We start from the raw sequence: 16,814 nt of genomic DNA on the forward strand, positions 1-16,814 counted from the left end.
TTTTTCCTTTTCTTACTTCTGTATATCTTACTTTCACTCTTACTCCATGGCTGGCTGGGTGGCTGGGTGGCTGGGTGGCTAAGTGGCTGGGTGGCTGTGTTGCTGGCCCCTAGCATCCTTTTCTCCTTGCTCTCTTGCTCTTTCTACTTACCCCCTCCCCAGATTTCTCTATTTATTCTCTCTGCCTGCCAGCCCCACCTATCCTTTCTCCTGCCTTGCTTTTGGTCATTCATCTCTTTATTAGACCATCAGGTGTTTTTTAGACAAGCACAGCAACACAGCTTCACAGAGTTAAACAAATGCAACATAAAAGAATACAACACATCTTTGCATCATTAAACAAATATTCCACAGCATAAATAAATGTAACACATCTTAAAATAATATTCTACAATAGACCTAGGATTTTATTAGTTTTCAGTGTTTGTCTATGTAGCCTTTATTCAACTGGAACTGGTACTGTAACTAAAGCTGGCCTCATAGTTGTTACAATTTTTCTTTCCTTACCCTCCTAAACTCTAGGATCATGGGCATGAGCCAACATGACTGGCTTCAATCTTAGGATTATGTCTCTCTGCTTCTCTGTCTGTCTCTATGTCTCTTTCTCTCTTCCTCTGTGTGTATGTTCATGTATATGCATGTGGAGACCAGATATCAACCTTGGATGTCATTCTTTGTCTTACACATTGTACACTGTCACTGGGGCTCACTGACTAGGCTAATCTGAGTGGTCAGCAAGCTCCAGAGATGTTACAAGCACACACCATCGTGCTTTGATTTTTATATAGATCCTGGGAATCAAAGTCCAGTCCTAATGGTTGTGTAGCAAGCATTTTACCAAGTGAGCCATCTCTCAAGCCCCAATCCTACATTTCTTTGAGCAGCAATGTCATTGAAATTTCAGGTTTTTTTTTTCATCCTAACCTTCTGTTATTCTTCATATATTGTCTAGTTGATGGCGTGAACCTGAGAGAATGGAGCATAAAAATGAGGCAGACTAAAGTCGCATGCATTAGTCAGCTTTATTCAGCACATCAGATAATTTATACTCTGAGAGTTAGGAAGAATCACCTGAGTAAAGTATACAACCACAAGGACAAGCCACACATGGCAAAAATAAAAACACATATTTTCTCATAGAGGCATATGAATAACAACACCTGAAGTAAACTCACTCCTATTTGCTACACATGGGAGGAACACAAAAATACATTCCAAGAACAATTCTGTGTTGTGAAGAAACTAGAGTCACAAATTCTTGTTTTCTTGGAGTTTTCTCACAAGCACCCAGAATTCCCCTCACATGACTCCATTCTTGGATCATGTTGCGACATCTGTCTCACCCCTTTTTAGTTTTTGATTGCAGGATATGCAAAGTGGTTTTGATTTGAGATGTTATAGATAAATCTAGTTGTCATTTGATGGGTATCCTATAAGCAAGCAAATGATATTAGAACAGTGAAAGCATTGTGTGTAATACTCTGCCACCAAGAAGCACCAAGCATAGAGATACAAACTATGTCCTGTACTATTAGTTACATCATATTGATCAGAAAAATCTAGAGACTAGCTTGAAAAGAGACCCATATGATTAGTAGTTCTGATATCTTATAGATCATAAGCCCATATTTGCCTTTAATAGGAATACAAGTGTTATGATGGCCTATGCAAATGGCAAGTGATTCAAATCCCAAGGAAAAATTAAATGCAGTCCCTTCTTCAGATGGATGAATGAGTCTTTTATGGTCTCAAGGTCCAGTCAGAAACACAGAGTCATTAGTAAAATAACTTCTCCCTTGGTGCATAGAGCTGTAACTTGGTCCCAGGTGGGCAGACTTCACTTCTGGTGATATGATCGATATCTCCTTTTGCCGCTTAGCTGGAGGGAGGTTTGCTATCTTTCTGGTGACTTCCAGAGTGTCCTTGATGGCCCAGGGCTGGAGGAGCCAAAGAGGAATCCATGATGTTTCAGTGGATCCATCTGCAATGACAGACACATACCCCTTCCAAATTTTCTTCTGGAGAAGTAAAAATAGAGCAAGTTAATGTGTCAGCTTGCTTATTTCCTTCTACAATAAAACCAGGGAGGCTAGAGTGTACATGGAGTATAAGCCAGTTGCTAGAAGTACTAAGCAGAATCTGAAACAATATTTAGGGGTTATGAATTAACCATAATAGATGAATCAAAACAGCCAGTCCCATCTATTTGGCTAAGAGAAAAGGAACCATTAATAGACTGATAATATCTGGGCCATGAGCCACTCTATACCATTAGATGGCTACCAATAAAATAAATATCTCCCTGTGGAATGGGAAAAGATTGGACCATTTTTGTAATCAAAAATTCAGTTTGTATGAGAAAATCCCATAGTTTGCCAGCTGGAAAATGATGTCCTATCCTTCCATAGTAATCTGAAAATGAAATTTGAAAATTCATAGTGTTCTGTAATGCTTTTAAAAACTAATTGTTAGGACTGGAGAGATGGTTCAGCAGTTAAGAACACTGACTGTTCTTCAAGAGACCCCAGGTTCAATTCCCAGCACCCACATGCTCACAACTGTCTGTAACTCCAGTTCCAGGGGACCCCAGACATACATGAAGGCAAACACCAATGCACGTAAAATAACTAAATAAATTTAAAAAATAATAAAATAAAATAAAAACTGATTGTTAGTTAATACAGCAAGGATCAAGTGCTGTGGGATGTTCTGTATGTTAAATGTGTTGCTCTGATTGGTTAATAAATAAAACACTGACTGGCCAGTAGCCAGGCAGGAAGTATAGGCAGAAAAAGCAGAGAGGAGAATGCTAGAAGGTGGAAGACTGAGGCAAAGAGATGCTGCCAGCCGCCACCGTGAAAAGCAAGATGTAAGGTACCGGTAAGCCATGAGCCACATGGCAACTTATAGACTAATAGATATGGGTTAATTTAAGATATAAGAACAAGAAGCCTGCTGTGGCCATACAGTTTATAAGCAAGCTGCGGCCATACAGTTTATAAGCAATATAAGTCTCTGTGTGTTTACTTGGTTGGGTCTAAGCGGCTGCGGGACTGGCAGATGAAAGAGATTTGTCCTGACCATGGGCCAGACAGGACCAGGAAAACACCAGCTACAAATGGCGCCCAATGGGTTGGCAAGAGTTTCCACCTAAAACCTGAGAAAAAAGATTCTAAAACAGAGCTAAAAATAGCTTCCTAGTTGTCTCTCTCAAGTTAGCAGCAGCCTGCGGGTTTGAGCTACTCTATGGCGGGTTCATGGCGTGTGTGTGTGTGTGTGTGTGTGTGTGTGTGTGTGTGTGTGTGTGTGTGTATGTGTATGCTTGACCTAAGCTATGTTAGACAGAGGTGTCTCCAAGCTGCACACTATGCTGTGTGTTGGATATTGTTTTTGCTAGTTAAAAAAAAAAAAAAAAAAAAAAAAGAGGTTTCTGTGCTACATGATTGGATAAAAGCATAGACCCACTGTTTCTAAGAGTTGATGGCTCCCAGAGCCTGTGGTAAATGTACCACCACCATGTTGGGAAGCTGAGGTGGGTGGAGCCAGCAGCCACAGCATGGTTTCAGTCTTATAATGCTGCAGTTTAAAGCAATAGTTTCACAATAAGACGGATTCAGATGGAATAGTTTACAATGTGTGTAAAATATATGTAGGCTTGAAAGAGACAAAAAAAAGATGATATATACAGTTATATAAAGAAATACAGTTTTAAAATGATATATACAGTTATATAAAGAAATACAGTTTTAAAAAATAAAGTCTTTACAGAGACAGTAAAATCAATATAAAAAATAAGCCACATAAAGATGGATATTACACAGAGAATCTGGATTGTGTTGTCTTTGGGATTTTTAACTGCAGAAAAACATTTGATTGTAAAAACTGTTAAGTCAATATGTATATTTTAAAGGTACCTTGACTTCAAAATTTGGATGTAAGGATATGTTGCTTTGGAAAGGAGGCCCTGATTTTGTTTCCACAGAAAGCCAGAGGCTATAGATTTGTTCCAGATTAAGATCCATCAGGTTTGACCAGCCAAGACCCCCTGAAAGGTCTCCAATGACACCATGGCCCAGATGATCCAACATCCAGAATGGTTTCAAGGCAACTGGCTCAGAGGATACACCCTCACGGACTACTCCATAATCCTAAAATTTTCTTTGTGTCCCCATAAGATACAGTGCCCCTTCCAGCATGAAGTAGTAAGAGAAGCTATGCCCAAATTCCCAAATATACCAAGCTGGCTTTGGAGATGGAATTGGTTCATTCCTTCTCTAAACCCAAACATATTGCCAAAAAAAAGGCTGAGAGATTCTTTTGTTCCATATCAGAAGAGCCCTCTGGTGTGGGACAGAGAAAATCCAATATTTTTATTTAAATCGGGTTGATTATAAATGTGATCTCTTTCTAAAGAAGAAAAGGGGATATGATATAGATATGACAGGATGAAAGGGTAGATTATTTAATCTACTTTTAAAGAGCAACTTCTTTAAAATATTTTACATTGCTATGGATTTTAGTTTATTGATACAAGTTTAAACTTAATTTTTATACTGTATATATATTTCTGCTCTCATTTGAGGTTTTATGTTTATGTAACTCATTTAGATTGTAATGGGTAATTAAGAAATACAGATTAATAATTAGTCTTCTATGATAGTCAAACTTGTAGCATGTTAGTTAAGTTTTCTAGGTATACATAGATATATTTCAGATAGATAGGTAATCTTTAAACACTTCAAAGACCAATAGAATATAGCATTTAAAATGTTTTAAAAATTTAGACTTTCTGGACAGTGAGACATGTCTGCTCCTGGCAGCACTGGATTTACTTCATAGAGGAGAATGGGCATCTAAGACACTCCATATGGAGTTTATCTTCACCTTGGAAAAATAGCCATTTGGGCAAGAAACTGTTCTTGCCTGGACTGCTTGAAAAAATGTATCAACTGGACATGCAGGACCCATAGGAAGGTGACCACTGAACTTTGCTTGGCAAAATGGTCCTTCAGGTTCCTACTTTGCAGAGGAAACTGCCATACATTCTACAGGACACAGAGAAAAGTGACTGAGAGACTCTAGGCCTGTGAACTGAAGACAGATGCCCCAACTTTACAGAGAAACTTTGGAATACTGTCCAGGCTGCCAGCTGTCTCTGTCTACTCTCTCAAGACTCCCAAAAGTTGGTGCATCCTTCTCCCATTTCTTGGGTAATATTATATCCTTCTGAAGTCTTTGATGTAGTTGAAGACTAGATAGTTATAATTTTCCTTAGTTATGATAAAAGATAAGTTAGATATGAAACCTTAGACTCATAAATATAAGATAGATAGGATATCTTCTTTAATTTTGCCAAATACAAATAGACTAGTTATTATAAATAGACTAGATATTGTAACTATAATTCTTGCTTGATAATTGTTGTGTTATCTGTAATTTTACTGTGTGAAAGTTAAAACCTTCCTTTAAAAAAAAAAGAAAAAGAAAAGAAGTGCTGTGGGATATTCTGTATGTTAAATGTGTTGCTCTGATTGGTTAATAAATAAAACACTGATTGGCCAGTAGCCAGGCAGGAAGTATAGGCGGGACAAGCAGAGAAGAGAATTCTGGGGACAGGAAGGCTGAGGCAGAGAGACACTGCCAGCCACCACCATGAAAAGTGAAATGTAAGGTACCAATAAGCCACGAGCCACGTGGCAACTTATAGACTAATAGATATGGGTTAATTTAAGATATAAGGACTAGATAACAAGAAGCCTGCTGTGGCCATACAGTTTATAAGCAATATAAGTTTCTGTGTGTTTACTTGGTTGGGTCTAAGTGGCTGCAGGACTGGCAGGTGAGAGAGATTTTTCCTGACTGTGGGCCAGGCAGGACCAGGAAAATGCCTGCTACAATCAAGTCTATATAATTGTGGACATCAGTTACTCCCTGATTTACTAATTGAACAAGATAAGCACTTAGTATTTTATGGCCCTTGCAGGGTATATAGATCCATTCCAAAGTTTCTCCTCTTATGCTGTATTATCAGTGGCAGACAATGTGAAGGGAAAAAATATGTAAGTTTAAAGGCAGTGAAGGAGCCATACTGTACACAAATGCCTTTTAGTCTGGATTCAAATAGCTGTGGTTCTTTTCTTGCCTCTCAAAATAACATTCAAGGCCTGTCCAGTGCAGCTCCTCCTTCTAGAGTTTTAAATAGGTTGGGTAGTGCCTGATTAGGTAAACATTTTGATTTTGCTGAAATTGCCCTGGAAATACCAAGAGCAGTTCATGAGGCTGTGGAAGAATTGGGAACTGAATTCCATTTCTCTGGCCTGCCCTAGCTTGCCTAGGTTGTAAACTTAGCATTTTTTTTATTTTTTATTTTTTTTAAACTTAGCATTTCTATAGGCTCTCCAAAATCCTCACCAGGAAGTGGAGAGGATTGAAGATTAGATTATCAAATTCCTCACCACATGCTTCAGGGTCACTTGCAGTCAATGGAGGATCCATATCTAAAGGACCCAGGAAGGGAGCTCAGGAAAGTGTCACTGTCACAGTTGTCAGTGGTGCTGTTTGGACTTTTGATTTTTCCTAAATGGGAAAAGAAATCTCATTTTGCCTCTTTTACCAATTGTAAGGTTTGATCATCCAGTTTGTATTCACTCAATGAATTAGCCATCTCTTCCTCATAATTAATATCCTCCTTATCTTCCTTAAGCATTTTAATAAGTCTGAATTAATGCCCAAGTGACCTGGAATTGAACAGGGTTCTTTCGCCCTGTCCCTATTTCTTCATCTGAAATTCCTTCTTCTAGAAACCAGCAATTATGGGACTGGAGAGATGGCTCTGTGGTTAAGAGCAGGGACTGCTCTTCCAGAGGACCCAGGTTTAATTCCTAGCACCAACATGGCAGCTCACAACTGTCTGTAACTCCAGTTCCAGGGGATCCCATCACCTCATATGACATACATGCAGGCAAAACACCCATGTACAAAAATTAAAAATAATAAATTTTAGAAACCAGTGATTATATACTTGTGTTCCTCCTTTCTTTTAAAAAAAAAAAAAAGATACACAAGCTTGACAAAAGGCAAAATCCTCCCTGGTTTCTGCCCCATCATGCTCACTCACTTTTCTGTGAGGGCCCTCACTGTCTTATAGCTGACTTCAGGTCCCTGATTCGTGGTGCCACTTGTTTACCGCTCTCGTTGGCAGTGTGAACCTGGGAGAGCAGGGCCTAAAAATGAGGTGAACCAAAGTCTCATGCAATAGTTAACTTTAGTCAGAGCATCGGGCATTTATACTGTGGGGGTTAAGAAGAATCACATGAGTGGAGTACACAATCACAATGATGAGCGGCAGGTGGCAAAAACATCTTTCTCCACAGAGGCACATGAATAACTACAGCTGAAAAAAGCTCGCTCCAATCAGCTACACCTGGGAAAGCCATGAAAACACATTCCAAGAACTGTTCCGTATTCTGAAGAAACTGAGGTCACAAGACTCTTGTCTTATTTTCTTGCTGTTTTCTCACAAGCACTCAGAATTCTCCCACAACTCCATTCTTGGACTATGTTCTTAGGTATGTTGCTTAATAACAAATAGCTGTACCATTTCCTCATGCTAGTGTCCCCAAGTGCAGAAAACAGGGTATTACAGTTTGAATATGAACTGTCTCCCACAGGCTCATGGCATATACATATATATGGTGATTCTATTTAGGGGATAGCAGAACCTTTAATAGGTAGTACCTATCTGGAAAAAGTAGGTCACTGGGGACCAGTCCTTATGGATATAGTAGCCCAGGAATCTTGTTGTGCTTTTTCCCTTGTGCCATGTAAAAAGACTATGCCCCCCCACTCTCATCATCATGCCTTCTGCTCCATGACAAACTTAAATCACTCTGAAACTGTGAACCAAGTTAAACATTTCCTCCCCTAAGTCATTTCTGTCAAGCATGTTGTAATTAGAAAATTAACTAATACATAGAGAGAAGTACTTCTCAGAGAAATTCCCCTGAGACTCCCTTGACAACAACTGTGTCATATAACTGCCTACAAGATCAAGTAGGATATTTTTTATTATTTTCCCAGTGTGAGGGAGACACCAGAAAAGAGGAATGATTAGTGGATAATTAGATGAGGTGACAGCATCTGCCACAGCATGGCAGAGAGGCTGTATCTTGAAAGGAAATGCCGAGGCAGAGGGATTCCCCATCAACTATCCCAGACATGACAGCCAGACCAATTGAACCCCATTTCCCTGTGGGAATGGGGATCCTAATACCCTTGTTTGGATGCCTCAGTCTTGTATTGGACTAAGTGGTTGAAGAGGTCTTTACCATGACAAATGTTTATAGAAAATCCCCCGTAACTGAATACTGCAGGCTCAAAGCACTGTCATCATGCAAGAAGTATTAGGAAAGTCCATATTATACCCTTCTGGAAGCCTGGCTGCAGCCAGCAGTTAGGGCTTCTGCTGTGGGATGGTCTGTATGTCAAATCTGTTGCTCTGATTGGTCAATAAATAAAACACTGATTGGCCAGTGGCCAGGCAGGAAGTAGGTGGGACAAGGAGAGAGGAGAATTCTGGGAAGCAGAAGGCTGAGGCAGAGACACTGCCAGCTGCCGCCATGACCAGCAGCATGTGAAGATGCCGGTAAGCCACCAGCCACATGGCAAGGTATAGATTTATGGAAATGGATTAATTTAAGCTATAAGAACAGTTAGCAAGAAGCCTGCCACGGCCATACAGTTTGTATGCAATATAAGTCTCTGTGTTTACTTGGTTGGGTCTGAGCGGCTGTGGGACTGGCCGGGTGACAAAGATTTGTCCTGACTGTGGGCAAGGCAGGAAAACTCTAGCTACAGGCTTCACCCCTGAATTCATGTTAGGAACTTCCAGACTTGTCCTGGCCCTACTCAGGCGAGGGGTGGCGTTACCATCCCAGGGCTGACCTATGTCCCTTCCACCCTCAGACTTGTATAAGAGACCAAGGTCACATAGCAGTTTCTGTAGTGGGCTTTTGAGATATCCTGACAACTGAGTGTCCTGATAAAACTAGATGAGCCCTATCCTCACAGGCAGAATTCCAAATCACAGTTGCAGTTAATGTCTAAGTGGCATTTGCTATGAGCTGGAAATAAATTTTATGCCCTTTTGTTTACTAAATGAGACATAGAGAAATTAAGAAATTTGTTCAAGGTAACACAACTAATTAGGCAGCAATGCCAGAATTTGAAGCTAGGCAGCTTGCTCTGGAATCTATTCTCTTCGCCACTTTACTGTCTCTTATCCAAGGAAATTCTGCAAAATAGCTGTAAGGAGAGAAAAAAGCCCAAAATGAATGATGTCCCAAGAGAATGTGTATTGTTGACATAGGCACAACCATGACAAAACCCAAGGCCTCAGGCTCATGGGAAACTGGCCAAACCTATCCCCATATGGGTCCAGCTCAGGATTGATAAAATCTCCTTCCCCTAGTCCAAATATGAGTATTTACAAATGATTGATTCATGTGTATAAAAACTAGCTTCCTCCTCGTGGATGTTTAGGACTTGAGACTGCTTATCTACAGAGACTTCCTACTGAGCCTAGCTAACAATACTCCCTCCCCACACCTCCTCTGCCGTATATAATAAACACTGCTGAGGTCACAGGATGCAGAGGAAGTAGGTGCACCTCCATCACAGCATGCATAGTGCACTTGACCCCAGATTTTTTGGTACATGTGTCTATCATTTCTTCATCAACTCGCCACCCCTAGTCAGGGTTCCAGACCCAAGCTTTGCAGGTCATAGCACACAGCCAAAAATAGTTGTCAGCTCATAGAGGCAACAGGAAACATACGGATGAAGTGGGGAGGAATGATAGGCACTGTCCTTTGTTTTTTCTGTGATCCCCCCCTCCCTGGTCTGGAGCCTTTACCCAGATCTGTGGCAACAGCTCATGGTGGTCTCTGTACTTGGGAGGCCCTTGGCCAGGCAATATCAGCCACAGCTCATGTTAGAATAGGGTTGTCACTCAGGTTACACTCACCATTTCCACATATTGTAGTCTTTGTGAACTTTTTAAGATATATAAACACAACATCTTCAGAGAGATTTTTAAGACTACCTGCTTAATGCTGACATGAAATAACTCTGGTCTTAACTCTTGGAGTTATCCCACACCAATACCTCAAACACAGAGCTTTCTCCAATCAGTTTTAATTACTGTCGTCGACGGGTGTTTTTTATTTGTTTGTTTACTTGTGAAGTACCAAATATAAAATTCACTTTAAGAAGGCCTTTTATACAGATAGAATTCATTCAGGGTTCTTATCAAAACTTGTTTACTACTTTATAAAATAAACTAAATCTGAGCTACAATACAAGGACTGTTTATGAACAATAATATTTTGAGATAATAATGATTAAAATAAATCTCCCTCTGATTTTGGACAAAACACTTAGGTAACACTGATTCTTGTCTAGGCAAATACAAAAATTCTCAAAGCTCAAAAATTATATTCAATCTAGGGGCTGGACGTAGAATCAGTATTAGAACACATGCTTAGCATGCATAAGGCCCCACCTAGGGTTGATTCCCAGCACCATATATCATAACCTAAGTCTGGCATTTAGGATTTGCTTTGGGATGGTGTATGAGTCACAGGGCAGATACATCAACTATCCAGCCAAATGATGACTCTCTAATTATAAAATCCAATTCTGGGGCTGCCATTACCTCATCTCAAATGGCATACAATGGGTGACACTAATGACATAACCACCAACAAGCACTTCATTCAACCTCTTTGACTGCTTCACACTTACTGTAAAAGATGAGCGCCAGGCAGTGGTGGTGCAGGCCTTTGATCCCAGCACTTGGGAGGCAGAGGCAGGCGGATCTCTGTGAGTTCGAGGCCAACCTGGTCTACAGAGCGAGATCCAGGAAAGACACAAAGCTACACAGAGAAACCCCGTCTTGAAAAACCCAAAAAAAAAAAAAAAAAAAAAAAAAAGATGAGCAATACAGAATAAAAACTTTATTCTGCACTGTTGAACTAGAAACTGAAGTTTTGGGATACAGTCCAAAAAACACTAACTTAGACGTTCTTGTTGCACTGATTAAGGATAAGGACTAGCCTTGGGTAAGAGGATGAACCACAAAAATGGCAACCCCCTGACTCTGATGTTCCAATTATCCAGGCTGTTTAGATCCATTCAGATGTGCCACCCAGACTCATAGAAAATGAATATTGGCAGCAACATTCCAAATTAGCAGCTCAAAGCTGAAATGTAGTTTCTGGGTAGAGCAATGGATAATTGCTCCCTTCCTTTCAAGACAACCTGTCTGCAAGGTAGAGAAAACCAGGAATCATGTGACTAGGTGAGGGTAGCCTGTGGCAACAACTTCAAAACTTACAACCAGAAAAGAGTATTTCTTATTTGTGTCTTTCACAGCTCTGTGCTCTTCTGTTACTTCAGGCCACAGAGGCAAATGGAAACGAAACCTCATGAACCAAAGCAGGGGTGCTAGAAGGAGGAGAGGGAAACCGTTTAGGAGAACAGAAATGTAACTTACCACAAGTCATGGAATTCTCTGTCAGAAGGGCTTCAGGATTTTTTCAAAACTGCCCCCTTACAACTCTGTTACCTAGGGAAGTGTGTGTGTGTGTGTGTGTGTGTGTGTGTGTGTGTGTGTGTGTGTGTTATGTATGTGTTGCATATATGTTGTTTGTGCGTGTGGAGGCCTAGGGTCAATATTGAGTGTCTTTCCTCAATCACTCTCCCCCCTTATTTTTTGAGACAAAATTTCTCACTGAACACGAAGCTCATCAATTCAGTTAGCCTGGCTGACCAATGCTTCAGCAATCAACTGTCTCTACCCCCTACCCCAAGGCTGAGGTTAAGGAGCATGCTGCCACCTCTAGCTTTTTATGTGGCTTCTGGGGACCTGAACTCAAGTCCTCCTGCTTGTTGGGCAGACACTTTACAAACTGAGTCTTTTCCCCAGCCACCAACAAACTTTTACAAAAATGTCTATTTTGTTTCTAAATGTGTGTTTATGGGGGAGGGAGATTTAAGTGCACATGCATGCAAGTGCCCATAAAGGCCAGAAGAGGGTGCCAGATACCCTGGAGTTACAGGTAGTTATGAGCTGCCCAACATTGCTAACTGGTCCTCTGGAAGAGCAGCCAGAGCTTTTAATTACTGAGCCATTTTTCCATTCCCATCTCAACAAACTCTTAATTTTGGATTTTTATCTCACTTCCTAGAGCTTATTTTCATAAACAATAAAATAAAGGGACTAGATTCTATTACTCTGAAAATGCTTTCAAACTTGGAAGGTGAGAGGAACCTTCCACTAGCTAGGGCCTATACCATACTAGCAAAGTTTTTTCTAAAATTTTGTCTGACTTTTAGAAAGTACCTTATTTGAAATAACATATTTAAAAACCTGATATTTCAATTGGCATTCTACATTTGAACTCTAGAACACAGAAGATGATTTTAGTCATGCTAGTCTCAATTCTTCCACAGAGAGTTGATAGCAAATTTCATGCTAGAACATACTTCTGGAACAGAAACTAAAGGAAAGAATTTGTTGCATACAATTCATGTCCATGGCCCACTGTGGTCTAAGTCTCTCTTGGAGTCCGTTTGGGAAAAACGCAATTGTCCTTTGCTTCTTTGATTTGGATTTGGAAGAGCTTGGCTCAATCCTTCCCAAACCTTGTGAGGAAGTCCATGCCTTGTCCAAATGTCTGCAGAGTCCTAGGAGCCCCTGATTCCTGCCTAATTTTTGCTAAGATTTCTGGCTCTTGGTGAGTACCACAAGTACATTTCTTACTGTCATTTACCTTGTCTCTGTTCAGGTGGGAAACACAGCCCTGCTTCCTCCATCTAACTGAGGGAAAACAGCAATCTCCAAAGCAAAGAAACTCTAGACTATGTATTACAAAAGCTAAAACAGAGCTAACAAAATAGATCCTTAAGCCTTTATTCCTTAGATGTTTAATCCCAACATTCTTGCTAGTGATACTATAATTCTTTTTACATAGTAACTTAAATCTTTCCCTAATGAACACCTTGATCTCGGTGTTTTCTTTTTCTCTTATTTTCTATTCTGGGGGTCAACCCCATGTGTGCCAAGCAAATACTCTACCATGGATCTACATGCCCAAACTACTGAGCTGCTGCTTTTAATACTGTACCAATTTGCTTATGAATACAAGTGCCTCTGTTCCTTGTGGATGCCAACACAGTTCCCAGAAAGGGGTAGAATGGAACATCTCATACTGTACTAATGAATAAAAGAACCAAAAAAACTGATATGTTAAGAACTGAGGCAAAAACTATTTGTCTGTCACGAGGTGGCATGGGTGAGGGAGAGATGACCCCCACTCACCCCTTGTCCTTCACCACCTACAGATGAGATATCTGGTCCTGGGGTCAGGAGAGTAGGAAAGCTAACCCTGCCCCTCACCAGCTGCAGCACTCAGGAGAGCATGCCCTGAACCTCACTCTGGCAGCACATTAGTGTAGACAGACTTTTCTTTCCTGCCCACCAGTTCCCAAATAACTGACACAAAGACTTAATTATAAATGCTTGGTCAATACCTCAGGCTTATTACTAACTAGCTCTTACAACTTAAATTAACCCATTTATTCTATTAGTTTATGTTTTGCCCCTGGCTTGTGGCAATGCCTTGCTCCCTCTGAGTCTCTTGGTGACTCCTCTGATTCTGCCCTTCTTCCCAGCATTCTCTCTGCCCTGAAAATCCTGCCTAGCTATTGGTCAATCAGCTTTTTAGTAACAATGAGAGCAACACATTTTTACAATGTACAGAAGGATTATACCACAGCACAGTAGAGCTGACCCTGTTGGCAGGGGCACCGGTGATTTGGCCCTGAGAATGTGCATGGGAGATCTGGCCCCACCCCTCATCTGTTATGCGGGTGGAGTGGGTGAGTGAAGATGCCCTCCCTCTGGCCCTACCCTTTACTGCCTGTGGTGGGTGGGAGAACTGCTCCTGCCCCTCACTGGTTGCAGCACTGGGGAGAGCAGGTCCTGCACTTTGCCTGGGCAGTACAGTAGAGCTGATCCTGTTGGTGGGGACATAGGTGAGCCAACCCTGAGGGTGTGAGAGCAGGAGAGCTGGCCTGGCCATCCCATATGCCATGTGGTAGCATGGGTGAGGGAAAGATGCCCTCCCTCACCCCTTGCTACCTGCAGCAGGCAGGAGAGCTGGCCTTGGGGGCATGAGAGTGGGAGAGCTGAACCTGTCCCTCACCAATTGCAGCACTCAAAAGAATGGGCCCTGAACCTCACTTGGGCAAAACAATAGATCTGACCCTAGAGGTGTGACTGCAGGTCAGCCAGACCTGAGGGCCTGAGAGCTGGAGAACTGAACCTTCGGTCCTTGCTGTCTACTTCATTGAGTAAGCTAGCCAGGGCAGTGCTGGAGAGTTTGCCCAGGTGGTGACAATGAGGGAAAGCTGGCATGCTGACCAACCTACCTACCAGCCAAGCCCAGAAGCAGCCTTGAGTTAGCCCACCCCAAAACCCACCTCATCTATGGACTGCTGGAACATGTGAAGGGGCCGGAACTGCAGACCCAAAGCTGCAGGACCTTCATCACATGAGGCAACAACAGGATATCCAAGAGGAATCCCAGTGAGAACCCAACATCGATAGTGTAGCAGAAACCAGAGGCCTCAAACCAGACCATTGCAATGAACACTTACAAGTAAAGATGTATGGACTGAAGGGTAAACTGTGTGACTCACTGGGCCACACTGCAGTTTCCATGTTAAGATTTTGTTTGTTCTGTTTTTGTTTTCTGTTTGTTTTTGTTGTTTGTTTTTCTTTTAAATTTTATCTTATTTTGCAGGGAAGGCTGCAAGGGCAGAGGGTGGATACAAAGGGATGGGTAGATGAATGGGATCAGAATGCATGCTGTGAAATCAACAAAGAATCAGTAAAGCCAGGTGGTGGTGGTGGCGCATGCCTTTAATCCCAGCACTCGGGAGGCAGAGGCAGGTGGATCTCTGTGAGTTCGAGGCCAGCCTGGTCTCCAAAGCGAGTTCCAGGAAAGGCGCAAAAGCTACACAGAGAAACCCTGTCTCGAAAAACCAAAAAAAAAAAAAAAATCAATAAAAAGTTTAAAAAAAATAAAAGAAGTGAGGCAAATTAACATTTGGCCCTGGCTCACAGCTGCCTTCCTTTCTATCCATATAAATAATTTTAGTGAATGTTTCATTTCTCTTTCCATTTTATAGTGATTTCAGTAGAACACACTCTAAAAAGCCATAAAGTTTATAATATAATAAATAGATGCTAGCAATCTATGTTAAAAGTCTCGACCCTCCTGCTACCAGGATTGCTCGTGGCTCTTCTTTCCTCAGAAAAGCCAGTCCCTGGCCATGTTGCCCATCTACTCTTTCTGGCTCTCATTCTCACCTCACATTTACACTAGTCCTCATTTGCTCTCTCCCTCTCTGCTCCACCCTCTATGTTCTCTATCTTCATTCACTCCAGGAATTCCTATCAATTTCTGTATAGGCAATTCTGCCTATGTCTCCCTCCATTCAGTGTCTAAAGGCTTCGTCTTCCATCTCCAAAGGAGCCTAGTGAAAGACTTTAGTGCCTTCTCAAACTGTGATGGTATAATTACATTTTTGCCTTGTTGTGACAGCCTGAAAGAAACCATTTGATACCAGTGTTAATAATCTTTCTCAAGAACTCCAAAACATGGTGGCTTAACACAATGGCAATGCCGTTTTCTTTCATTAGTACCTTTAGTGAGTGGTTCTTCTGTCCCTTATGTCATCTGGAGTTGCAGTTATCTGACTTCTTTGGTAAATTCTGGCTGTCTGGTGCCTTCTCAGCAAGCATCACTGACCCATATACCTCAGTTCTCCTTCATATGGCTTCTCGATGTGGTATCTCACAGCACAGTGACTTGTCTATGAGAAGAAAATATACTAAGAGAAGGATGTCTTAACTTCCAGTATTCTTGATGACAGTGATGGGTAGGTTTTGTTTCCAAACTTTTATTGATTTTTTTGCGGATTTCACATTATGCCTCCTGATCCCACCCATCTCCTTGCCACCCAATCCGCACTCTGCCTTTGCAACCCCCCCAAAATAAAACAAACTTCAAAAGAAAAACCAAAGAAAACTAACAAACAAAGCAAAAGAACAAACACAAAAGGAGAAGAATCTCGTCGTGGAAGCTGTGGTGTGGCCCGGTGAGTCACATGATTCACCCTTAGTTCTTCCAGCTTCCCTTGAAAGTGTTCACTGCCGTGAGTACTGGTCTGGCTCGAGGCTCCCCTCTGCTACACCATTGATTTGAGAGGCTCTCACCGGGGCTCTTCTGGGATATCCCGTTGTTGTCCTGTGTCCTGGGGATCCTGCAGTTTGGGATCTGTAGGTTTGTCCCCTTCTCATACTCCAACAGTTCACAGATGGGGTGGATGTTGGGGTGGCCACCCCATAGCCCTGGTTCTGGGCCTGGGTGGTAGCTGGGTTGGTCAGCCTACCAGCTCTCCCTCATCGTCACTACCTGGGCGAGCTCTCCAGCACTGCCTCAGCCAGCCCGTCAATGCAGCCTGCAGCAAGGAGCAGGGCCAGTTCTGTTCTCAGGCCCCAGGTCTGCTGCACTCACACCATAAGGACCAGCTCTACTGCCTTGCCCAGGCATAGTACAGGACCCCCTCTCTCCACTGCATGTAGGGGGCATATGGGGGCCGTGTCCACTCTCATTTGTTCAAGGCTGGCACACTTCTGCCACCACCAACAGGGTCAGCTCTAGTGTGCTGCCCAGGTGGGGTGC

The 16,814-nt window shown here is 42.0% G+C and overlaps 1 long non-coding RNA gene across 1 annotated transcript; it reads right to left on the minus strand.

Moving 5' to 3' along the window:
• Positions 1–1,003: 1,003 nt before the first annotated feature.
• On the minus strand, positions 1,004–15,989 carry LOC119086674. The gene is made up of 2 exons (XR_005090021.1): positions 15,773–15,989; positions 1,004–2,018 (listed from the first exon to the last, which is right to left on the minus strand). It is a non-coding gene; the product is annotated as an uncharacterized LOC119086674 (long non-coding RNA).
• Between the last annotated feature and the right edge of the window lie 825 nt (positions 15,990–16,814).

Source organism: Peromyscus leucopus, chromosome X, assembly GCF_004664715.2.
Source record: "Peromyscus leucopus breed LL Stock chromosome X, UCI_PerLeu_2.1, whole genome shotgun sequence".
Lineage (NCBI taxonomy): Eukaryota > Metazoa > Chordata > Mammalia > Rodentia > Cricetidae > Peromyscus > Peromyscus leucopus.